Genomic DNA, 16,108 nt, shown 5'->3' with positions numbered 1-16,108 from the left:
TGATGTGAGGGTGTGAAGGGACCAAAGGAAGAGTCTCTGGTTCCTGCCCAAGCACTTTGATCGGACACTGGCTTATTAGAACAGGGAGGTGGATGAAACCTGGTGGGACTTAGTCAGAACTGGGGCAGGGATGTAGGTATGGATTCCTTACTTACCACCTTTTTACTATTCTTTTTGAGAATCTAGATCAGGACTAGAGGACCAAATAAACAACAGATGTAAAGTGCTTTGGAAACCTTCAAGTCAGCTACTGTAGCAGGTCAAGTCAAGATGGAACCTTAGAAAGGAAGTCAGAGCAGAAAGAGGTCTTAGAAGGGGGAATACAAGAAATGAAAGGGACCTTATGGATCATTTTGCCCAATTCTCTTATTTTAAAGATGAAGAAACTCAAGTCATCAAAGTGGTGATGTGTTCCAGGACAGCAAATAATTGGAAGAACAAGATCTAGAACTGGAGTCCCTGTCTTCTAGCCCTGTGCTCTCCTAATATGCTTCCTGTCCTAGCTTGCTTGCTTTCAAGTCTTAACTCAGAGTCTAGGACCTTTAGGTAGATGGACGGGCTTTCTAACCTTCAGAGTAATCCAAAAAAAGGAACGGATTCACTTCAAAAGTCTGGTCAGAGAGTGAGCAATGAAGCTGATTGCCCCAACCCTATCATCCTGTGATTAGGAAACCAAGGAGCAGAGAAAGGAAGGGACTTGTTCAAAACTAGTCATTCTTTAATGGAGGTCTACCAGCAGACTAAATAACCTCTGAGGTCCTCCAGGCAGGAGCTTCTACCCTGTGATAAATCCCCTTCTGCCCCTGTGGGTGGGTTATAGTATAAAATGGAGTGGCCAAAGGAATAGCTATGGGAAAAGATGGGTGCTAGTCCTGAGGGAAATGCTTAATTGTGTTTCTTCTTGGTTTGTGTTAAAAATTGCTTGGGAATTTGTTGTCTTCTAATGGCAATGTGTTAGGTTAAGAAGGGTGTACTACCGTGAGCCAGATGTTCCATTCTCTTCCCCCATCCATTCCAGATGTTTCACAGTGTGTAGATCTACTTAAAGTTTCCTGTTTCTGAACACACAGATGTGTGCCATGTGTCCTAATGAGCAAACTTCATCTGTCTGGGCTAATGATGCCATCCAGCTGACTTGCGGGGGCTGAGTGGTAGGCAAAGTGGGGTGGAAAGAACTCCAGACTTGGGGCTGGGAGGCCTGGCTTTGAGTCTTGCTTTTGTCACTTAATAACTGGGTGACCTAAACTCAAGTAGAAGTGTAGAATGGAGACAATGACTTCTGTTCTGCCTCCCTAATGGGGTAAAAGGATGATGTACGTGAAGGCACTGACTCATTACACATTTTATTAAAACCCAGCTTCTGTGTTGTTCATAGCTATGTTCATAGCTTCTGCTATGTTCATAGCACTTTGAGGGAAAGTTGGCAAACAGAGAAAATACACCAGTGGTCCTCACCTAGACCTTCCAGGCCAACAGAGGAGTTGAGGCAAGGCTACAGATAACTCAAATACGAGGCAGAAGGGCCACAAGGGAGGCACAGACAATGTACTGGTGATGCTCAGGGAAGAAGCAGAGCAGTCCAGGAATAAGGTAAGGCAACCCTGAACTCCAGTTGGAGGAGAGGACTTACCATCACAGCCTGAATCTTGAAAGCTTTGAATCATAGGCAGAGCTGGAGGGACCTTAGGAGTCCATCCTAATCACAGCCTTTTCATTGTTTCCCATTTGATTGATGTCTCTCACTCTTAGGAAACAATCATTCCTAGACACAGTCCCCACCCACTTCTTGTCCTTGCCCAGGACTGGATCCTTCCTGGTAACCTCAGAATATATACATCATCCTGCCCTCACAGTCTGCCATCTTTCTGCAGAGCAGCCAATAGTGTATTTCCTTCACTCTTCAGGATCAGGTGGGTCCTTCTGCCTGCTACAGATTGAATTTCCTTTGGCATCCACTTTGTTTTCATTATTGTAGTCATGATGGGTCTTACTCTCCTGGATCTTCTTTCTTTGGTCCACATGCATTCATACAATAATTAGTCATCAACATTTCTTAAGCAACTACTATGTGTCAAGCATTGGAGATTCAAAAAGGCACACGACGAAGACAACATGGAAATTAAAGACTTCTCAGAATCTCTCATTTTAAAAATTATTTTATAAAAATTAACAAGTATTTATTTTATTTTCCTCTGACATCCTTACCCCACTACCCTTAGAAAAAACCAGCCAAAGCCCAGTAGCATATGTGTATAGTCAAGAAAAACAAATTCCTGCATTGACAATATCTGAAAAACAATGAGGAAAAACTCACAAAAGCCAATATAAACCTCATTCTGCCTCCCCCCTCCCCAGTCAATGGCCACTATGCCTAGGGGAGGGTTTGATCTTGAATCCCCTGAAATGGTGACTGGTTTTTGCATCCATTAGAGTTCTCAAGTTTTTCAATGTTGTTTGTTTTTACAGTGTTGGTGGTTATAATTGAGTTCCCTCTTCATCAGTTCATGCATATCTTGCCAAGTTTCTCTGAAACTTGTGCTTCCCTGTACTTCTCAAAGTCCAATAATCTTCCATTCTATTCCTGTAGGATAAGTGTTTCAGCCAGTTCCCAATGGTCAGACACCTCTCTGTTTTCAATTCTTTGCCATCATCAATAGATCAGTTATAAATATTTTTCATTGAGTCCTTTCTATCATGTCTTGATCTCTTTGGAAGATAGATCTAGTATTTCAGGGTGAGTTTTCTGGATTCATGGGGCACACTCCCAAATTGCTTTCCAGAATGATTGGGATTCATGTTTTTTATTTTTGTTATTCAGGCATTTTTTAGTCATTTTTGACTGAATGACACCATTTGGCTTTTCTTGGCAAAGATACTGAAATGATTTGCTATTTCCTTCTCTAGCTTATTTTCCAAATGAGGAAACCAAGGCAAACAGGGTTAAGTGACTTGCTCAGGATCACATCGCCTGAGGTGAGATTTGAACTCAGAAAAATGAAAATCTACTGTAGTGCCACCTAGCTGCTTTCTTTCCTTCCTTTCCTTTCCTTTCCTTTCCTTTCCTTTCCTTTCCTTTCCTTTCCTTTCCTTTCCTTTCCTTTCCTTTCCTTTCCTTTCCTTTCCTTTCCTTTCCTTTCCTTTCCTTTCCTTTCCTTTCCTTTCCTTTCCTTTCCCTTCCATCTTGGAATCAATACTGTGTATTGGTTCCAAGGCAGAAGAGTGGTAAGGGCTCTAGCTGCCCTTTCTGACTGTATAGTAATACTTCCTTTTGTCCCTGTTCTTTTAGCTTTGACACAATTCAAGGCACCCACTTTGGCTTCTAGTTCTTGAAAATGAAATGTCAGAGCTGAGAGAGGCTTTAGACATCATTTAGTTCAACTACTATTGTTTCTCATTATCAAGATGAGATATGTGAAGCACTTTGAAAAAAATAAAGCACTATAAAAATGCTTCTTGTTGTCTTTATTATTTTCTTAGTGAGGAAACTGAGGCTCAGTGGAATTATTTCTCTAATTCACTCACCTGGTAAAAGACAGAGTTAAGACCCAGCCTCACTCAGGTCTATTCTTGGTCTTCATGGCAATTCTCTTTTCCCTGGATAGTTGACCCTTCTGAGTCTATCCTCTCACATTCAAGTGAGATTCTCTTTATTCCTTTAGCCCCAGGGGCTGTGGGCCTGAGACTGTGTGTTTGGATTTAGGGAAAATGCCTTTAAATCTTGAGAGTGGAGTCTTTGGGGCCTAAGCACACTCTGCCATTTGGAATGTGGATTTAGTTCTGGAGAACTCATCTGAAATAGATATTTCTCTCTACTCCCAGAGGGATTTATTGGCAAAACTAGCCATCTATTAACATTATCTGGGGACTTTGCACTGGGGAGAAGAGTGCCTATAAATCTTAGTTGTATAAAAACCCTGAAGCTATGAGGGGTTAGTGGACAGCAGATAGAAAAGCCTAATAATTCCAGACCTGTTTATTTTACTTAGAAGGAAGGAACATTCTGATTAGGCCTGGTGGGAAATTGATTGGGGAATGGACACTTGGCATAGCTCTTTCCCTGCCTTCTCTGAGGCAATGGACTTGGAATAGAGAGAAGTTCCCAAGTCACTCACAGCTAGCTCTGATGAGGACACCTGGCTGCATGAAGGTTGCTTTGGTGGGTGTCAGAGTGATGCTCTGCTGACAGATAACCAGGATGTGTTTGTTCTGGGAAATGAGGGTAGAGACAGCCCCTGCTCTTCCCAGAGGATTCAGAGGTAAAAGGGACCATGGGCACCTCCTTCAGGGTTCTTTAATCTGGTCTCCGTGGACCTGAATGTCCTTAAAATATCTTGGAATCTTTCATTGCCAACCTGTGCACTTTATTATATGCATTTAATAACATGATTCTGAGAAAGGGTCCATAGGCTTTGCCAGACTGCCAAAGGGGTTCAGGACATGGAAAAGAACCCCTAGTCTAGGCTAACAGGTGAGAAAACTAAGTCCAGAGTGGGCAAGTGGATTGTCCCTAAGAGTCATTCAGGTAGGAAGGAGCAGAGGCAAGATTTGATCCTAAATCCTTTACTCCAAATCCCACACTCTGGTCTATTGCTCCCTACTCCTTTCTTTGGATTGTTTGAGCACATAAAATCTCCCCTGATTTTATGTGGCTGCCAAGCCAGAAGAGCAAAATAGTCTCAAGATGCTGGCCTGAAGAGGGGAGAGACTGGAAACAGGAAGAAAAGTAATGAGGTTGGATGACCGGTCCTGAGTAAGGTCTCTCTAAGCCTCAGTTTTCTTACCTGTAAAATGGGAATATCATGTAAACTCCCTACCTCCCAGGGCAGCTGTGTTGTGTGAAGATTGGATTGTCTCTCCCCTTGACTATTTTTAAATTAATCAACAAAAACTGAAAACACCCCTACTTAATAGTAAGTAGAGGAGGTTTGCAAGTCACTTACTAAAAGTGGGTGGCAACTCAGAAATGACTGACCACCCACTGGGCAGTGGTAAGCAAATTTAAAGACTGCAATTTGTCCCCATAAAGTGGAGGAAGGGATAGGAAGGGACGTTAAAAAAAAGGACTATAAAAGATGATGAACTTCCCATTCGTCATTGGGTGAATGAGAAACTGATCCTCCTTTCCTGGCTTCTGGAGAGATTAGTTCTGAAGAGGCCTCTTCTTCTCGGAGGAGGCCTTGTGGGTTGAATGCTTGTTTATTTCCCCACTGAGTCCTCTGGCTGAGGGGTTAATGAGCCTTGTGTGGGTTGAGCTGGGGACTAGAGCAACATTTAGGGTGATAGGCTAGACTTCTTACTCTACCCTCCTTTACATACCCTACTTTCACTTTTTCCACCTCTCTGTAAATAAAGCTACTGAAAGTCAATTTGACTTGAGCTATAATATTTTTAAATGCGTGACCACAGTACTATCTTAGAATTCTCATATATTTAGTCAAACCTTTAATTTTAATTCCTTACAGTTAGAAGCATCTTGAAAATCTGACGGTGGAAATAGGTGGTCTTAATAGTTTGAGAGGAGCTAAAAGGACAATGAATTGGGATATTGTTTATCAGAATAGAGAGTAGAGTGCAGATATAAGTGATTTAATGAGAGGGTGACTGATTGGATATGGGTATGCCAACAAGGAAGAGACAGTGCAAGATAACTGAAGTTTCATTCCTTGGAGGGCAGAGAAAACAGTAGTGATATCATCAGAAATGGGGAAGAAGCTTTCCTTCCAGAAGAATGGGACATGCTCTGATTTTTCTTTGTTTTGCCTTTAAATCTCCAATGTCTTGCACAATGCCTTGCTTATAGGAGGCACTTAATGAATGGCTTGTTGGTTTAACTGGTGAAAGGTGGGTTTGGGGGATCATCCATCTAGAGCTAGAAGGAGACTGAGAGGTGATTGAGACCACTCTGTTCATTCTACAGATGAGGAGATGAGGGCCAAGAGAGGAACAGACCTGAATCTGATCACTTTGAGCAAAGTTGGGGCTCAGATCTGGTCCTCTGACTCTGTGGTTGAGCCAAGTGGAAGAAGGTGATGAGCTTGGCTTTGAATGGGTTGAGTCTGAATGTGCAATGGGCCATCCCCAGCTGAGTTCAGGGTGGAGACACAAAAAAGGTCTAGTATTGGTTCCAATGGAATGCATTATCTCCTACAGAAGAGAGGAACTGAAGAGACATGGCAGCTGGAACTATCTACTCTTAGACTCTTATGATAGGGATAGATTGTGGAACATGGGAAGTAAAGGACCCACTATTGTAGGGCAGCTCCCATCCAGAGGAGTGTGTTTAGTTCTGGATCCCACATTTTAGGCAGGTCATTGACACCCTCCAGAAGAAAGTGGCCAGGCTGGAAGCAGGACTGGTGACCACATCATTCTTCATGTGAAACTGTGAAGGAGGAAATGTTTGGCTACCAGTGGCATCCTCTTCTTGTGGTCCTCCATCCCTTCCTGGTGCTCCCACAAAGGCTTTAGTTTTCTCTCACCAGTAGGTTTTCCCCTCCAGCTGGCCTCATTCTTCCCAGGAACAAAGTTTACATTTCTATAGGGAGTCCCACCAGCCCTCAGTAAGGGACTCTTTGTGAGAAAGTGAGTTCTTTCCAGTCGGAGCTTGAATAACCATCTTTCACAGTTATTAGAGGTGACTGCTCCATGGCACAAGAGCTTGGAATTAATGATTTGTGAAGTCCCTATGAATTCTGAGATTCTATGATTCCATCCCAACTGTAGGCAGCCACCTACTATTCCTCCATGTAGAGCTACCCCCCATCCTGCTTCCATTGGTGAAATTGGCACCCCTCAGCTAAAGCTACAAAATTCTGTGATTGGGCTATAATTAGTAGATGCCTGGACAATATTTCTCTTTTGAAATTCATCCTAAAATCTCACAACCTGCTAGGCCTCATTTGGATTCTCACCCCCTTTGATCTTTTCCTCTATAGCATTAATTCCCATGCAGACCAGTTGGGGAGGAACATGCCCCAACCTTTTCCCAAGAAGCCTGTGCTAAGGCTGGAAACATCTCCTCTCCCCATCCCTGACATTTGCAACACAGGAATGGGGGGATTATGTGTGTCAGAATCTTGAATTTGTTTTTTTACCATTTTATGACTACAGGAAGCTCAGGCTCTGGAACAGCTGAGAATCAGAAAGAAATTAATTGGCCAAGTGGAATGAGGGGGGACTGGGCTTCTGTGGGTGGGGGAATAGGAGCCAGGGTTTAATTGGTTACATGTGACCTCTTCCTCCCTCCCCCCCACTTTTAACATTTTCAGTCACATCAATATTAATTATTTGCATCCCCTCTGACCCTGTAAAGGGCATGGCTGTTTTTCACAGGCATACAGATGATAAGGCTTCTTTTCTTCTTAAAGAAAATAATGACTCCATTTTTATTGTCTGTTATTGGTGACATTTCAGAGAATCCTAAAATCTCTGAGCTGAAAGAGACCTCAGTGGGCATCAAGGCCAACCTGGCACTCTAACTCAGGTATTTTCTCTATAGCATCCTGGACAGGTGTTCATTCTACCTCTGCTTGAACACTTCCAGTGACAAGGTGCTCACTCTTCTTCCAGAGCACCTTATTGTAGCTAGCTCTCATTTTCAAGACATTCTTCCTTATATTGAATCCAAATCTGGTCACTTCCACTCTGTGGTCTTAGTCTTGCCTTCTGGAACCCCAGAAAAGCAAAAAAAAAATCCTTTACCACCAAGAAAACTGTTGATCAATCTTGAGCATGCAATCTCCAAAAGCCCTTACATCTGGATGATTCCTATGAGCTCTCTATTCTGGCTTCACTTCCTCCCATCCCATCCTTAAGCTGCTGATGTTTGGAACCTGGCTACAGGACTTTATATCTCTACTGGATGGAATTGCATCAGTTTCAACCTGTCATGATCAGCCAATGTGGTAGTTTTCCATGCTCTTCAATGTCCCTCTTCTGAGTCAGAGGCTTAAGCTGACAAACACCAGATATAGGATCATGGACGAGTCCCATAGATGACCTTTCAGCAGTCTCAGTTTTCTACAGGAAATCACACTCCGCCTATCTCACAGGATTGTTAGGAGGAAATTTCTTTGCACATCTTCAAGCTTTTTGCACTGGAGCTATCAATATTATTATGTCATGTGCAAAGCTGGTAAGTGCATAATAATAGTATTGGAGATTAGATCTGAAACGAATTGTAGAAGGCACCTCATCCAAATCTCTTACTTTATAAGGGAGGAAACCGAGACTGGGAGAGTTGAGGAACTTGCTCAGGGTTATCCAGCTGGTTAATGTCTGGGAGGGGATTTGAACCCAGGATCTCTGACAGTGGGCTTTCCCACACACCATCTCATGCCATCTGTCTTTGTCAGGCAAGTATATGTCTTCAGTCCTTCAGTTGGCACTTTCATTAATTTTGTCCCTGCTGTCCCCAGTGGAGACCTCCAGCTTGCTCTGGTTAGCCAAGTGGTTGATGGAAAAACTGACCAGGTAGCTCCTAAACCTCTCATTGGAACTCATCCTTAGACTTGATTGACTTCAGCCCATTGAAGCTGATCAAATGCTAAGTTTGAGGTCTTTCTCCTGCTTGGCAATATTGATTTTGCCTTTGCACATGCTATTTCCATCCCAAAGAATGTAAGTTTCTGGAGGGGGAAGAGCCTAGTTGTTTTTTTTTTGCCTTTCTATGTCCCTGGTACACATACTACACGTACTGATAAAGTTTGTTGAATGGAATTGAATTGAAATACTTACTCTCCATAGATCTGCTCAGTCAAACATTCCTCCATCATGTACACAAGGATAACCAGTAATGACTTTAAGTGGAGATGAAGGCATATTTGCTTTGTCTTCAGCATTTCCCTATTTATCAGTCCCATAACCTGATTGAAAAGGGGAGTGGGATTGGTTTAATATCACTTCCTTGTAGTGAACCCATGCTGGCTACTAGTGGACACTGTGTCCCTTTCTAAAGGTTCACACCCCATCTTTTCAATAATCTTCTGTAGAGTTTAGCCAGGAGTCAGTGATAAGCTCAGTAGCCTGTAGATCGAAGGATCTGACTTTTTGAAAATTGGGACATTTGCCCTTCTCTAGATCCGTAGCATTTTCCCTTTTGTTCACCAGGATCTTTCAATAGCTTCTGACAATGCCTGCTCTTTTAATACTCTGGATCAGATCTGTCTTATCTGAGACACTTTTTTGGTTGCCTATGGACAAATGTATATAATTTTATTAACATATAAACCAGTCTTAGTTATAACTTAAAAATAATTTAGCCTATACAGATCTTAATGACTTAAAATAACTATAATAATGATAATAACAAGGATGCCAGTCATTTATCATGTAGAATTGTCTTTTGGTTCAAAGTAACTCTATAACTTGGTGTCTTGGACACTATTGCTCCAATTCTTTTGTATCTCCTTTGTTTGGACCCAACTGGAAACAGCTGATGTTCTCTGATCATTTCATTTGAGTTTGGTTTATTTTCTCCTTTACAACCTGCAGGTCAGTTTCCTTGCTAAAGAAAACAGAAGCTGTATGACAAGTATATGGTTCTGTCTTCTCTCTATCGTCTATGATCACTAGTTCATTCATCCATCCATCTGTCCATCCATTCCAAGGAGAGGGGGGAGAAAGGGAGAACAAAAGGAAATGTTTGAAGTTGGTAGGTTGTCTCAGAATAGATAGAAGGGAGTTCAGGGAATTTCAACCAGAGAATTTAGGGTTAAAAGAAGAAATTAACATCTAGGAAGGAAAAAGGATCTGCTCAAGTCATATAGGTAGGAATGAGCAAAGGCAGGATTTGAATCTAGATCCTCAATTTGCAAACCAAAGCTTTTGCCATTTAACCACAGATTAGTTATCTTACTTCTCTGCCCCCAATAGGATGTGTTCTGCTTCTCTTTATGAGGCTATTTCCTCCCTTCCTTTTGGGGGTCATTTTGGAAGGGTGGGTGCTGGTGGAAGGTTTCTTTAGAACAGTAGCATCTTTTCCCTCTAAGTAAGAGGACTGGCAACCCCACTTTGGTTTTGGCAAGTGTTCTCACAGGTATCTTAGTCCAGTTTGACTGACTAGAAGCAAGACAGATAAATTAATTAGTCCAAGACATTGCTCATTAGTGGAAAATGGTATCAAATGCTCACTTGTGAGTTTTCCAGCATTTCATGAGGCCGATGAGCCCTGCAATTGGAACCTTTAACGGACAGGGGAGGCAATCGGCAGAGCAGAGCCTTTGACTCCTTGTCTCAGTGATTCCCATTCCCAAAAGGCCAGAGGGACCAGTTAAAGCCTTCTCAAAGTTGGTTCATCAAATATGAAAGAGGTCCTTTACAAGGATCACACTCCTCACCAATGCTGGGTCTTGGAAATTTAGAGACAATACAGGTTTCATGACCATCAATACCACATGCTCTCTGAACATCATTTTGGTGAAGAGCTACCCAAATGTGTGGCATGTCTCTTCTACGATGCTTCCCTTTAAAGCAAACAGTGGAAATTCATCTTTCTCTTCAGATTTTCTTAGAGCTTTTAGGTAAGATTTCTTTTCTGTCTTGACATAGTTTTCTTTGTATCATATCAATTTCTGTGTATGTTCTATACCTCACCCCATATCCCATATTAGAATATAAGCTTCCTGAGTCAGAGGACCCAAGTTCAAATCTTGATCCTGCTACTAAGTGCCAGAATAGTTTGGGGTAAAGCTTCTCCTTTTGATTAGAATAATAAGTATTTGTTGTACAGCTCAACACAGCCCTGGCTCCAAGAGGTGGGAAGACCAGGCAATGATGGCACAAGGGAAGGAGACAGCAAGAGCTGTTGGAAGGAGGACAGAAGAAGGCCAGATCATTGAGAGACTTGAGGATTCAAAGAAAGAAGAGGAGGTTCAGTGGAGTGGGAAGAGAGCTATGGCACCAGAGAACCTGGATTTGAATCCAGTACCACTGTTCCTTGAAGGAAGGGTTTTTCTCCCTTTTCCCTTTGTATCCCCAGTATATACAGCACAGTTCCTGGCACATAATAGATGCTTGATAGATGCTTGTAGACTGATTATAGTATTATCTTGGGCAAGTTGCTTAATCTCTCCATGTCTGTCTCCTCGTCTGTGAAGGGAGGTAGTTGGACCAAATAGCCTCTAGAGCTGGATTCAGAGATTCTTCATCTTGTTGATGTCTCGGACTCCTTGGGTTGGCCATCTCATGAATCCTATGGTGGCTTCTCAGAAGCCTGTTCTACAATACATAAAAGACAGTGCAAAGGATTACAAAGGAAACCAAGGAGAGTGAAATGCAGTTATAAATACACATAATATATATGCACAGACATATAATATAATACCAATGTTAGAGAAATGCAATTATCAAAATATGTTTAAAAACACATTTAGAGGCCTAGGTGAAGAATCCCTGCTCTAGAGAACCTTCTAGCCATGAGCTCATGATCCAGTGACTTCTCTAGATAGTGAGCAGAAATTCAATTTTCTAATTCTCTGTTCTTCAGTGATTTAAAAACAAAAACAAAAACAAAAACAAAAACAAAAAACCAAACCTGTGGCTTCCACAGTCTGGGGAACTCCAGGTAAGGAAGTTCTCTCTACCAAGGAAGATCAGCAACTTGGCTGTAATTTATAATCCATAGACACCTTGGTAGTGTAGTGGTGAGAGTGCTAGAACTGGAGTCAGGAAGACCTGAAATCAAATGTAATCCCATATACTTTATAGTTGTATGATTCTAGGCAAATTGTTTAACTTCTGCCTCAGTTTCCTCCTCTGTAAAATGGGGACAATCATAATGTTCCTAACTCACAGGGTTGTTGTGAAGATCAAATGAAACAATATGTAAAGTGCTTTGTAAATATTAAAGCACTGCATAAATTCTGGCTATTATTATTTATAATGTCAGGATTGCTTGGGGGCAGTGTGAGGTTTTAGGAGGATGAGTCAGGAATAGACCTTGAACCCAGGGCCCCCTGACTTAGAGGCCAGGTCAGTTCTCTGCCTTTCTCTGTTCAATGATAATCCATTTATCTCACTCAACACAAAAGATCTCATTGGACCCTTACAAGTAGCTCTATGAGAGGCTGAACAAGTTATTATTATCCTCATTTTAGGGATGAGGGAATTGAATCTCAAGCAGGTGAAGTGACCTCTAGAATGTCAAGGGAGCACAGGGAAGAGGAATGACTCTACCCCAGATGTTCTGATCTTTGTCCACATACTCTGACTGCCTCTTTGGTGTGAGGTGGTACGCTCTCGCTCTCGCTCTCTCTCTCTCTCTCTCTCTCTCTCTCTCTCTCTCTCTCTCTCTCTCTCTCTCTCTCTCTCTCTCTCTCTCTCCCTTCTCCACCATAGCTATATCCACATATACAATAAGGTCTAGCATCTCTCTCCTCTCTCTCTCTCTCTCTCTCTTTATATATATATATATATATATATATATGAAGCCCAGGGCTCTGTAAGACTCTTTTATATCAAGTGTGGCAAAATCCAGTTAACCTCCCTTCTCAAATGAGTTTATGAGCTGGTCAATTTTGAATTCATAATTAAGAGAGCTTGACAACAATCAAGGACGACTGGCTTGCACTAGAGAGTTGGACCAGTTAATTACCGAGTTCATAGACTGTCAGAATGAGTGTGTAGAATGTTTGAAGTGGGAAGGGAATTCTCCAGGAAGATGCAGCTGAAAATGTATCTGTCAATACCTATTTTGCAGCATGCGGCTACGCCCACCAGACATCGCAGAGATGAAAGAAAAATCCCTTTTCTCGTTTCCCACCATCTAAATGAAGTTTCTTTCCTTTGAGTTCCTTGATGGCAACTTTGAACCAATTGCAGTGCCCCAGGAACCTTGGCTTGCCATCTTAATTTAATTGAATAAAAACTTCAGGAAAATCTAGTTCAAAGATAGTCTCCTCTGGGAGGCTCATTGAGATTGAGGAAGGAGCCCAGGGAGTTTGCGGAGTCCAGAAGACTCAGTGCTAGGTAAAAAAAGATATGGGATTAGTAATGGGTGGTGGATTTCTGGGCTTGGGAAGGTCTCTGAGCAGCCAGAGCAAGGCCACCTCCTTTAGGAAGACAGCCACCCAGCCCTTTACCTCCAGGGAGAAGGTGGTCTTGGTTCTGCTCAATCACATTGGCTTTTTGGGCTTCTGTGCTGTCCTGGACCTTCTGTCACCTCCTAAATCTTCCCCTTGGTTGCTTGATAGGTAAAAAGGGAGCCAGGCCTGGATAATCTCTGAGTCCCCTTCTAGCTCTGACGTGTTTGAGGAGAAATGACCTTGGTCTTGTTTGGCCTGGGTAAGGGCAGAACTGGGACCAATGGGTGGAAATGTGAAGATGAGAGATTAATAGAAGAGTGAATGAGACCTGAGTAAGAATGGAGCTAGGTGGCTGCCTCAGGGGATCCTTCATGACCATTTGAGGGGATTTCTGCACCAGACCCAGGGGTTCTCCATGCCCTCTGCAGCCCTCAGTTCTTGATTTTATGGGTTTAGAAGTTAGAAGGGAGATCTAGGTATGAGCACTGGACTTGGCACCTAACTTGCTTGTTGACTTAGTTCTTGATTGTATTTTGGCAAACAGGTTGAGCCCCTTAGCCTCTGGTGGTCTGTTTTTCAGTCTGGTCCCTGACTATCAGTGTTGTGTGTGGCAAGGCTTTGTGATGAGAAGAGCTGTGTTTGAATCCTGTGTCTTCCCCTTAAACTTTGGGTGGACTTGGGGGACTTGTTTTTCCTCTTTGCCTTTTGGTTTCCTCTTCTGTAAAATTATGGGGAAATCATTTTCTGGATTAGATTGGAAATGGACTAGAAAGGCTTTAAAATTTCTTGTAGATTTAGGGTCCTGGATTCCTGTCCTCCAAATGGTTGAACTATGTGCCTGTCACAAGTGTGGAGATAACTTTATTGAACAGGGAGGTCCTGCATATCCTTAGGCTTTCTTGCCCTGAAGGAAGGCTTATATTGCTCAGGTTATCTTTGAGCTAAATAAACAAAGGGAAGGGGTATTTCCCCCCCCCCCCCCCCATGGCCCTTACCTCTGCTCTCATCCTCCCCAGGCTGCCTCCATTTCATTGGTCTATTGGGTGGTGCCAGGGAAGCTCTATACTTCCGTGATTTATTGCACAGTCCAGTGCCGCAGAATCTAAAACATGGTTGCTGTTAATTAAATCAGTTGGGTAACTATGCAGTCACAGGGAAAAAATCATTTCTGTGAGCTACTGTCAGGTCTCAGGCTTCAGGGCTAATAGAATCCAGACAGTTCTCTGAGGTGATGAATTCTCCACTGAACAAGGGTGAAGCCAGCCCCATCCTCCTTTGGGATCTGCTGACCTCACAGTTAGGGTGGAGGAGGTCACTGGGGAGCAAAGGATTGCCTGATACACAGCATGGGGGGGTGTCAGGACTCAGAAAGACCTGGGAGGTCATCGGCTCCTCTTTTTGTATTTTTCCAGAATCATAGAATTTTGATAATTGTCCCAAACCACACACAAAGCAATCTCCTTTGTCCCATAAAAGACAATTGGTTGCCTGGTGACCTCCAAGGAGGGAAACCTACCCCACTCCTTAGGCAGCTCATTCCACTCTTGGAACAGATCTAATTGTTAGGCAATTTTTCTTAACATGAAACCTAAAATTGTCTCTTTGCGATTTCCCCCCACTATTACTGGGCTCTCTGGGGCCAAGTAGAACTAGGTTGATCTCTCCTTCACATGACAGCTTGTCAAATCTTGACCATGGCTGTCATGACCCCCATGAGCCTTCTTTTCCCCAGGCTAAGCATACTAAGTTCCTTCAACTAATTCTTGTGTGTCATTGACTGAAGGCTCCATACCCACGTGGTTGCCTCTTTTGGTCACTCTCCAGTTCTTCAGCATCCTTTAAACTGTGGTGATCTCTTCCAGAAGAGTTTGATGAAGGTCTCAGTGAGAAAAAGCAATGGTTTAGAAGGTAAGGGATCCGCAGAAAGAGAAGCATGCACCTTTCTTCTTTTTCTGTTTGTGAGATTGAATTGTTAGTACTCAGGTGCAAGACTTTAAATCTGTCTCTATTTCATTTCATCTGATTAGATTTAACACCATGCTCAAGGCTAGGAATCAACAAACTAAGTCTCAAGGACCAGATCCTCCACCTACTTTTGTAAGACCAGGCTAGCTAAGAGGGTTTTACATTTTAAAATAAAAGTTGTATTTTTTAATAAAGGAAAAAAAAAACATTCTTAGCTTTTTTCTCTGTTGTTTATTTGTTTCAGCTCTATCCTACTCTAGATGACACCACTTTATTTTTTTTCTTTTTGGGTAAAGATACTGGAATGGTTTGCCATTTCCTTCTTTAGCTCATTTTACAGATGAGGAAACTGAGGCAAACGGGGCTAAGCGACTTGCCATGGGTCAAATGACTAATAAATATCTGAGGCATGCTTCTTAGCTCACTGCTGAACAGAAACAGGTTGGAGTAGGATTTGGTTCTTGGGCAGAAGTTTGGCAACTTCTGCTCTAGCTTGACAAGATTTTGATTCTGACAGTCATCCACTATGTTTGTTCCATGCCCAGCTTTATGTCTCCCTAAATTTGGTTAACATTCCATCTATGCCTTTGTTCAAATCATTGATAAAAATGTCAAATAGCATAGAGCCAAGAACAGATCCATGGGGAACTCAACTACAGACTTCTTGCCATGTTAACATTGAACTATTCACAACCTCTCTTTCAGTCCAGCCATCTAATCAATTCTGAATCCAGTTGAGTTTATTGTTGTCTAATCCACATCTTTCTAGCCTATCTATGAAATCACAGGAGATGCTTTGCTAAAGTCTAGGCAAATGGCATTCTCCTCATCAACTAAACTGAGTAATCCTGTCAAAAAAGGAAATGGTGTTAGTCTGGCATAATCTGTGCTTGTTGAAGGCTTACTAGCTCTTGATAATTATAACTTCCCTTTCTAGAGATTTGACAACCATGTGTCTTAATGATCCCTTCTGGAGTCTTCTAAAGGATCGAAGTCAAGTTCTTTGGCTTATTAAACTTTGTGTTCTCTGCCCTCTTCCCTTTATCAGATATCAGAATGTTTGCCCTTCTCCAGTCTTGTGGTACCTTTCCTGTTTGCTATGATTTTTCAAAGAGCACTGA

This window comes from Monodelphis domestica, chromosome 5, assembly GCF_027887165.1.
Source record: "Monodelphis domestica isolate mMonDom1 chromosome 5, mMonDom1.pri, whole genome shotgun sequence".
In the NCBI taxonomy this organism is placed as follows: Eukaryota; Metazoa; Chordata; class Mammalia; order Didelphimorphia; family Didelphidae; genus Monodelphis; species Monodelphis domestica.
Note: the sequence above shows the minus strand (reverse complement) of the source record.